The 10,004-nt window shown below is 28.8% G+C and overlaps 3 long non-coding RNA genes across 3 annotated transcripts; all 3 read right to left on the reverse strand.

Annotated features, from left to right (window-relative positions):
• Positions 1 to 842: 842 nt before the first annotated feature.
• Positions 843 to 3,607, reverse strand: LOC127703197 (uncharacterized). Its single transcript, XR_007982752.1, has 3 exons — positions 2,664 to 3,607; positions 1,153 to 1,222; positions 843 to 901 (listed from the first exon to the last, which is right to left on the reverse strand). It is a non-coding gene; the product is annotated as an uncharacterized LOC127703197 (long non-coding RNA).
• A 527-nt stretch (positions 3,608 to 4,134) lies between these two features.
• Positions 4,135 to 6,656, reverse strand: LOC127703199 (uncharacterized). The gene is made up of 3 exons (XR_007982755.1): positions 6,589 to 6,656; positions 5,804 to 5,867; positions 4,135 to 4,234 (listed from the first exon to the last, which is right to left on the reverse strand). It is a non-coding gene; the product is annotated as an uncharacterized LOC127703199 (long non-coding RNA).
• A 656-nt stretch (positions 6,657 to 7,312) lies between these two features.
• Positions 7,313 to 8,678, reverse strand: LOC127703198 (uncharacterized). The gene is made up of 3 exons (XR_007982753.1): positions 8,610 to 8,678; positions 8,188 to 8,251; positions 7,313 to 7,930 (listed from the first exon to the last, which is right to left on the reverse strand). It is a non-coding gene; the product is annotated as an uncharacterized LOC127703198 (long non-coding RNA).
• Positions 8,679 to 10,004: the final 1,326 nt, after the last annotated feature.

Below are 10,004 nucleotides of genomic sequence, written 5' to 3' on the forward strand. Positions count from 1 at the left end.
TCTAGTTCATATTGCACCAAAAACTCAGTACTTAATTGTTTAATAGGGGATTTGTTTTATTCCCTTTTAGTGTTTGGCCATCAAAGTCCTACTTAATAGGTTACTAACCAGAAAAAAATCATTTCACAAAGGACTTATAATTTTTAACCAGTGTACATAACTTAAAAAATATATGTAAACTGAAGCAAGTCTTATGGGTATCTTTTGAAACCATACATCATACCCTTGGGACCTCTCAAATAACAATAATTTCAGGTTTTTTTTATATTTCTTCAATCACAAAACAATAATTGAATGCAAGAAAAAATAATGAAATAAATATTTATAATTTGAATAATAAAGCATTAAAAATTAATTGCATTTATAATTCATTCTGCTTATAAGACAAATATCTGCTGATTTTTTTTACAAAAGATAGCAACAGTTCATCCAATGGTTTGCAGGATTGTAGTCTGAGGATTTTACCATACAAGGAAGGCAGCAGAACAGCAACTCTTTGGACTGAAAAAGAAACAAAGTTAAATTTCAATTGTTGATTCTTAATTTTAAAATAATCTAATGGGAATAAAGAAAGAGACATCAGTGTATGTTAAACAATTTATTACTTATATTGATCTCAAAAATATATAGTATCAAAAATATCCGATTTTATTGTTATCTCCCCTTCATATATCTTCTTCAGATCTAGTATCTGCTTTAAAGGGTACATTATTTTAAAATGAAAAGATTGAATACTGTTTTTTTTAATTGTAAATTAAAAAAATATATATATATTGAAATCTATTTAGTGACATTCATCACACTATAACATAAACACATTAAAGTTGTATGTTGATGAATAAGTTCTCACCTTATAACAGCTTTATCCCAGCAAGTAACCCAATGGAAACCTGATGCTAACCTGGAATATAAAAGTAGTCATACTAAACTTTCCTAAAAAAAATTATTACACATGTACTAAATTTAAAATTGCACTAGGATAACAAAAAATCATGGAAAAAACATTTGGTATTTTGAATTATAAACTGTTTTATATTTACCAAAAAAATTCAACTGGTATCTCATCAGTGTAAAATTATTGTTTTGGTACTAAAGAACCTTATGAAATTGATTTCAAATATTATATTACTTAAAAGATGCTTGATTACCTACCAACATGTTAACAATATCAGACATCCAAGTCTTACTCCCAACACCATGAAAACATCATCATTATAACAACCTAAATATAAAAAAAATAAAAAAATAATTACTTATTTTACAGATCAATCTGTCTCTAAGAAGACTAACAAAATATTGCTATGTTTCATTTATTAAAACCTGTTATACATTATCATCTTCACTATATAAACTTTAAACTGCTAGAGATAGAAATTGACCTTGTGCAAGTGCACGTATATGTATAAGATAATGATTTTGGAATATTCAATTACAAAATCGGATGGTTTTGTTCTCTTTTGATGGTTCTTAAAATCATTTTCATAACAGCGTAGACAATCCCAATACTTACGTTGGTAATAATACTAACTCAATTACTGTAAATTCAGAAACTATTGCAATGTTTTTATTATTGCGAAAAATACAACATGGTTGTATTGGCAATAATTTAAACTAGCATTTTGAAATTTTTTATATGAATTAAACAGGATTTTTCTCAATATCGCAAAAATTAAAATTGCATTTTAGTCTAAAATTACAAAATCGCAATTAATGAATGGTTATTATTTATTTTGAATTTATTGAACCATAAAATTAATTTTTGACTCTTCACATTGAATAATCCACGTAGCGGATTATGTAAAATGTGAAGAGTCAAAAATTAATTTTATGGTTCAATAAATTCAAAATAAATTATAGCCATTCATTATAAATAAATTTCTATCAAAAATAAGGCTCAAAGGACTTTTTATATTATTTATATTAACCATAACGTACATGGATGTTGGCGTATGAATATACAACGTCTGAGTGGGTGTCTCGCCATAAAAATTGACAACATTGAAAATAAAAGTAATACTTTTAACCAATCAGAAGACAGTAAATACACCAAATTTATTTATTAATAATTGCACGCAATAATTTCTGAATTTACAGTACCTTTAACTTGTTTGCCATTGGCTATTGATAACAGTGATTTTACGCTCACTCAGTCTGTCAGAGGCCTTCCAATAGGGATTTAAATAGAATAAAAGAGCAAAGTACATGTAGGCACAAGAGAAGAAAAAAAGAAAATAATTATTCAACATTTAAATCAACACACAAGGCTTAGTCCTCTGCTAGTAATTCGTACTATTTGATGTAGGCATTTAGAACATTTGGCGACCCGAGTTTAAATGTCTATAATTAACACATTCTATGTGACAAGTGGGCGTTACAAACTTTCACCTTATCTGACCCAGTCAATAGATAACATAAGAGCGCCAAGAAATCGTCTTGTCCACGCTTTTATGAAAATGATTCTATATCAATTCAATATTCAAACAGTTACAGACTTTGCATAAAAATTTGTTCGACCCAAATAAGTTTACAAATTCATTGATAATAACTTGCATACAGTTGGTTTCTATCCAACACAGCTCACTTATAAGAAAAGAACCCTTAAAAAATAATGTTAAATGCCTATATATATATTACCATAAAATTTGTGGAATATATAAACTTACCACATATTTTTCATGGTAAAGCCTCAGACTTGGTGAAGATTAAATTGACCATCTCCCTTAGAGCTGCTCTCCTGGCTGACAAGGTGGCTCTCCTCATCATATTAACATCTTTTTTTTCAATATAGTTTTATACATTAAATATATCAGATGCATTTCCAATAAATCCCCTTTCTTGAAAATTTCAGCAAATCAATTGTTAATGACCCAAGATTTCTCCCACCCTGCATACTTATTATCTAGAGCTCTGCTTACATTTATTTTTTTTTATTACAGAGCTCTAAATAATAGTCAATATTAGCTAGTATACATCTGATATTAAAAAAAATGTACAAACATGAATATCCAAGTAGATGAAAATCCTAACATTGAGGGAATTTCAAGTATGTGGAGTTAAACAGGGGTATAATAAATTGCCTCCCTTTGACCCAAATTTCATCCTGTTCGGACTCCACATCGTTGTTATATTAAACAAAATAAATAAAATAGTACAATTAAAATTAAAAAAATAGAATGATAACAAAAATCTAACACATTTCAATAAAATATTTCGTACTGATCGACTTATGGTGGCAGAGTGGTCCTATAAGTAGTTCAACTACTGTATCACTAGCCTGTCAACACTGAGAACTCTCACATGAAATGTGCAACTTCATTCTTAATTTGACTAGGGTTTGCCCGTTTCCCTGATGAAGGTGATGTTTTCACCAGGCACTCTGGCTGTCTCCACAAATAAAAATTTACAGCCAAAATTATAGTAAATCATGTTAAAGTGGTGTTTAACACCAAAAATCAACCAATCCAATTTCAACAAGATGTTCTTCAACTATGCCTTTTGTAAAATTATTCTTTAAAAAATATCACCTTGGTTACAAACCAAAATCAGCTAAAAATGACAAAAAAAGTGCAAAAAATATATTTCTAACTTCTCAACTTCGTAAATTCCTCTGCACCCTTGTCACATATCTTAAAGATATTAAAATTAACATGAAAGAAAAGGTTGTAAGGGGATATATTTACTGCAGACCATTATTCATCTTTTTAGTTTACACTAGAGACGCATTTGCTATGGTAAGGTATTTTGAAACGTTGCTAAAAAAAACAAAAATAATTAAAATTTTTGCTAAGAAATTTAGTGGGAATATTCACATCGGCAGATTTAATTGCATTAACTACATGTATAAAGTAACTTGTAAAATTTGAAAGTATCTCAAATCCTAAAATAACAAAAAGATGGCAAAAATATATACATTACAATTTGCAAAAAAAAAATACATTTCAATAATTGAACATTTTTTTTCTTTTTCTTTTAGATTATCCATTCTTAAACTGCTCGAAGTGTTTTGACTAGACATGAGTATAAAAGGAAAATAGAAAGAATTTTTGTAATGTCAAATACAAGTTAACCTACAACTTCCAATCTTGTTGAAAATGGGTAATCTTTACATATTTTTTTTTTTTTTTTTTTGTAAAAAAATTATAAACATTTTCTCAAGCATACACAAAAATAGTCTGAATTACATTCTTTACTGTTGCAGTTATATCACACAACCATTTTATGCAGCCACAGTTATCTGAAAAAGAAATATACATTACTCATGAACATTGAAATAATGTTTAATGCAAAACAATTATAATTAACTGAGCATTACAATTATAATGTATAGAACATTTCTTTTTCTTTGTTATAAAGTGATTTTTTGACATAAATTTTAAAGTACCAGTAAAAATCTTAGCAATAAAAGCATGAAAAACAAGCCATTGGCTGATGTCTTGACAAATATCTTTGTAACATTGTTTTATAGCTATATATAGTATATCAGGCTATTAACATACCGTAGAAAGGCTTGTATAGTCCACGGTTTTATTCTCCAAAATTGGACCTTCCAGACGGGGTGCGGACTATAGAGTACAATAAGCAAGAAATAAGAGAAAAATTTCAATTTCGCGGTCGAGGTGGTTTGTTTACGTTCCGCCATCTTTGTTATTTCTATGGTAGAGGGCGCTCTTATCATTTTTCAAACTAATAATTTTAACTCATCCATATTAATAAGTTATTTCTATTCAATATCAAATTAATACTGATAAATATAAAAACTAAACCTTTCATTACAAATTTCTCGTTTCTTTTCAATGCATTGGTTGAAATAAACTGGTATCTGCTTGATTGAAACGATACAAACATAGTGAAAAAGACAACCATAAACCAGCTCAGAATTTGTAAACTACAAAACGTAATCGGTTATTGTTCGTTCCGTTTTGGTGTTTCATACTGACTAATATGGTTTGTATTAGCTTAAGACCCTTCATACATTAATGTGATAGATATATTAAAGACTGTTTTACAAAAGGATGGAACTGTTTTACTTTCAAAGTCGTATTATAGTGATATCTGTTATGTACGGATTTCGACTCCCACCGGTTAATTTCTTCTTTTACACGTGCTTTTTAAACTTCCTGTTTAAACATACACAAGTTTCTAAATTGTTTTTTAAGTGAATTAAACTTATTTTAACAATCATGAAGCGTTCTAGAATCATTTACAAGCAGTTTCAGCTTCTGTTTGATGATGGAAAACAGGTTTTTCCAAGAAAATACTGCAAACGACCGCACAGGATTTGAAATTACCGGAGTTTCATTAGACCTTTTCTAACAGTTACAAAAAGTTTTTTTACCTAAAATTTCGTTGGGAGAAGGGGGTGCGGACTATGTACCACTGCGAACTATACAAGCCTTTCTACGGTACTTGATTGAATTTTTAACATTTAGTCATGTTGAACCTTTATAGCTAACTATACAATATAGGTTTTGCTCATTGTTAAAGGCATAGGGTGACATTTAGTTGCATCCACATCATTTGGTCTCTTGTTGATAGCTGTCTCATTGGCATACATACCACACTTACATATTTTCATATATGGGGACAACTATAGATAAAAAAAACTTGAAATCCCAAGATTTCGCATTATACATTATACTTTTTGACTACCCTTATATATCTTTATATCTCCTTCTAAATTGTTTATTCAACTATAAGTAAAGAAGACATTAATATGTAAGATTTACATCTGTGCCTAACAAAAATCTTGGGCTTTAAAATGCTCTTGGATGAAAAGTTCATAAATCTATGTATTGATTCTTACCATAAAAGTCAGCTCCAATGCCCACTCCCAGCTTCAATCCTTACAGACAAGCTGTGATGCTAACCTGAAATATAAAATGATAATTCATTAATAAAACCCTGTAACTCGGAAACGTAAAATCTAAAATTTATAAAAATCGAAAGGGAGCTCATGTCAATAGATATAAATAATTCACCACAATTTCTTGCAAGTTGGTGAAAGCATTCTTGAGTTATTGTTCGAAAACTGGAAAACTCCCCTTTTTTTAATGAATAAAACCCCATAACTTGGAAACGTAAAATCTAAAATTTATAAAAAACAAAAGGGAGCTCACGTCAATCGATATAAACAATTCACCAAAGTTTTATGCAAATTGGTTAAAGCGTTTTTGAGTTAATGTCCAACATGTTGACGACGGACGGGCAGACAACAGTATACCATAATACGTCCCGTAAACGGGCGTATAAAAACTGTTTAAAAGGTTCTTTGTTGGTATTATGTATGTATATTGAATAGATTGAATGATTGGTTGTTGGTTGCTTAAGGTCCAGTGGCAAATCATTAAATAGAAATAGTCTTAAAATGTGTTATATATGTCAACAACATATGGATGAGACAGCAATCCAACAAGCCAACACATTTTTATGTAAACAATTCAGATCCTAAACTTTACTCTTATTTGGTTACTGATATAATAAGAGTAGATTCCTGTAAAAAATCTTTTAAGCGTTCAAATCTTGTTTTTCCATAAAATATTTATAATACATTTGAGTTTTCCAAAACAGGACTAACATACTGGTACATACCTTTGTATTAGCTATATAAGACCACCAAGTCTTATTCCCACACCATGAAAACATCTCAGAAAGAACCTGAAATGAAATTATAATCAACACATTATACATTTTGTAAATCAATTTATGTGTTACCATAACCTAAAATTTACTAAATATTATTCTGATTTCTTATTGCAGGTAGACAATTGTATAAAATCATTTTTTTTAATCAATATAAAAGATAGAAAAGTAGAAAAACGTCAGATTTAAATTTAACTGCACAAAAAATATCTGAATATTTTACAAAGTTATCTCCCATTTAATGCAAAATTGTGTTTTAAATTGTACTGGTCTTTTCTTGAAGTTTAATGACTATTTTTAGGATTTACTATTAATATTTCAATAGAAAATCTAGTTCATGTATCTTGTATCTTTAAATACTAAACTGGTAAATTAATTCATCAATGGTGTTTTAAATGCAATATTTCAGAAGGGTCTGTTATCTTAAAAGATCTGGCTAAAAAAAACTTGCCTTTTTTATTTTCATGGTAAAAAGTCAGACTTGGTTGAAGATTTAATTGACCATCTTCCTAAGAGCTGCTATCCTGGCTGACAAGGTGGTTCTTCTCAATATCTTATTGTCAATCTATGTTGTGTCCATTTGTTTTTAGAAAATAAAGTAACATACATAAAAAATATCAGATTCACTTTCAATTAATAAACATTTTGAAAAATTTCACGTAAACTAGCCTGTCAACACTCTGAACCCTCACATTGTAGGTGTGTTTAACATCAATCTTAATTGACTAGCGTTGCCAGTTTCTCTGTTGAAGGGGATGTTTTCACCAGGCTGACTCCACAAATAAAAACTGGCAGCCCAGATATAGCAAATCATGCTGAAAGTGGTGTTAAATACCAAAAATCAATCAATCTACTTTCATCAAGATATTCTTCAACTATGCTTCTTGTAAAATATTCTTAAAATAATATACCCTTCGTTATAAACTCAGCTAAAAATGACACAAAGGTGAAAAAACATTACAATTTGCAAAAATAAAAAACATTTCAATAATTGAACATTTTTTTTTTTTTTTTTTCTTTTCTTTTTTTTTTAGATTCTCCATTCTTAAACTACTGGAAGTGTTTTGCCTAGACATGAGTATGAACAGAAAATAGAAAGTAATTTTTGAAATTTCAAAGACCTATTAACCTACAACTTCCAATCTTGTTGAAAATGGAGAACCTGTACATAATTTTTTTTTTCTTTTTGTAAAAATTATAAACATTTTCTCAAACATACACAAAAATAGTCTGAATTACATTCTTTACTTTACAGTAAAATCACATAGCCCTTTTATGCAGCCACAGTTACCTGAAAAAGAAATATACAGAATTAAATGTAATTGTCAAAATCTGAAAATTGAAACAATATCAAATGCAAAATAATAAATAACTGGTCATTATAATCATGATTCATAAAACCTTTCTCTTACTTTGTTTAAAAGTGATTTGCTGATATATTTGTTGAACTACCAGTCTTATTAGCAGAAAAGGATGAAAAACAAGTCAATGGTAGATGTCTAACATATTTCTTTTTTTACATATTGTTTTTTTTGTATTGGCTCTTACCATAAAAGTCAGCTCCAATGCCCACTCCCAGCTTCAATCTTTACAGACAAGCTGTGATGCTAACCTGAAAAATAAAATGATTAGTCATTGAAGATTGTTTATAAGTATCATTTTTGATATACTGTATGTATATTCCATATTTTGAATGATTCATTTGATTGTTGGTTGCTAAATGTCCAGTGGCAAATGAAATAAGTCTATAAATTTATAATAGAAGTTGAGAACAGCAAATCAGCATCCCAACAAACTTTTACATAATCAAATCAGATAATTAAATTCACTCCTTTAAAGGCAACTAAAGAAAGCAAAGACTTCTTACCAAACTCCTACAAACCTTCACGATTAGAGCACATGCTATTTCCAAATACATTTTATAATACTTTTTCTTTTTTTCAAAACAGGACTAACATACTGGTACATACCTTCATATTAGCTGTATTAGACCACCAAGTCTTATTCCCACACCATGAAAACATATCACAGAAGAACCTAAAAAGAATTAAAAAAGACACATTATATATTTTACAAATCCATTTCTCTATAAATATAAAGTCACTATATAATGTTCTGATTTCTTACAAAATGTACATAATAGTATCAACACAAGTTTGTAAGATAAACTGTTGACAGAGATGTCTCGCCTAGCAGCGGAAAATGAAAAACATCTGATGATTAGCAACATTGCTAATTAATTTGATAATTTGTTAGTAATGCAAATAAATACAAAATGTCATTGATCTATAGCAAGGAGTAACTATTAACCTGACTAAACAGAAAACTTGACATAATAAAAATAAAACAAGTCAAAGGTTTTTGTTTGGAATTTAACTGCACAAAAGTGATGTGCAAATTTAACAGTTATATCCTATTGAATGAACAAATCTTGCTGTTAATTGTACTTGTCTCCCCTTGAAGTTTTAAATATTTTGATCGAAAATCTTGTTCAAGAAAATGGTAACTTAAATTATAAAACTCATTAAAATTAATACATCAATGGTGTTTTGCATGCAGAAGATCAGAAGGGTGCTGGCGTGTTGTCTTAATATGCACTTTTTGTCGAATATTTCTAGAAAATGTATACAAATATTTGGCTTAAATAAACTTGCCTTCTTAATTTCTTGGTAAAGCCTCAGACTTGGTTGAAGATTTATTTGACCATCTCCCTTGGAGCTGCTATCCTGGCTGATTTCAAAGGTTTTCCATCATAGTTTTTTATGCTAATCAGTCCACTGAATCCATTTTATCTAATCTTTTCCATTGTAGATTATAAAATGTACAATAGTCACCAGAATGTTCCAAGGCATCTCACATTATTTTTCCAATCATGGAAACTGAAGAAATTCTCAATTTAAAATACAAATAATTTATTAAATTCATTTAAAAAGTACTGTAAAAATACCAGACATGCTTTTAAACAGGTAACTTGTATTTTGATAATTTATGAAATGTATTCTGTACCCCACAATTTCTTCCACTCATTAAAAGTATATTTTAGAACTACATGTATGTTTACATTTTTTTTATTTACAGAGCCCTAGATAATAGCTTTTATATAAGTTACCAGACATCTGATATGAAAATACTTATACAAATGTAAGAAAAAAAGTGCAGTGTAGTAATAGTATAATAAACACATATAAATCAACATTTTAAAAATATTTTGAAGCATAGTTTAATCAAAAATATCTCATTTTCAAGGTTTACTTGAACATAGTAGTCATGTATAGTCCCAAAATTTGTAAAAGCCTCTATAGATTTGCAAACTCTCTGTAAATTCCAAAAGATATGGGTTAAAACTATTTATTTTACCTTTGATG

The sequence above is a fragment of the Mytilus californianus genome, unplaced genomic scaffold (assembly GCF_021869535.1).
Source record: "Mytilus californianus isolate M0D057914Y unplaced genomic scaffold, xbMytCali1.0.p SCAF_5, whole genome shotgun sequence".
Lineage (NCBI taxonomy): Eukaryota > Metazoa > Mollusca > Bivalvia > Mytilida > Mytilidae > Mytilus > Mytilus californianus.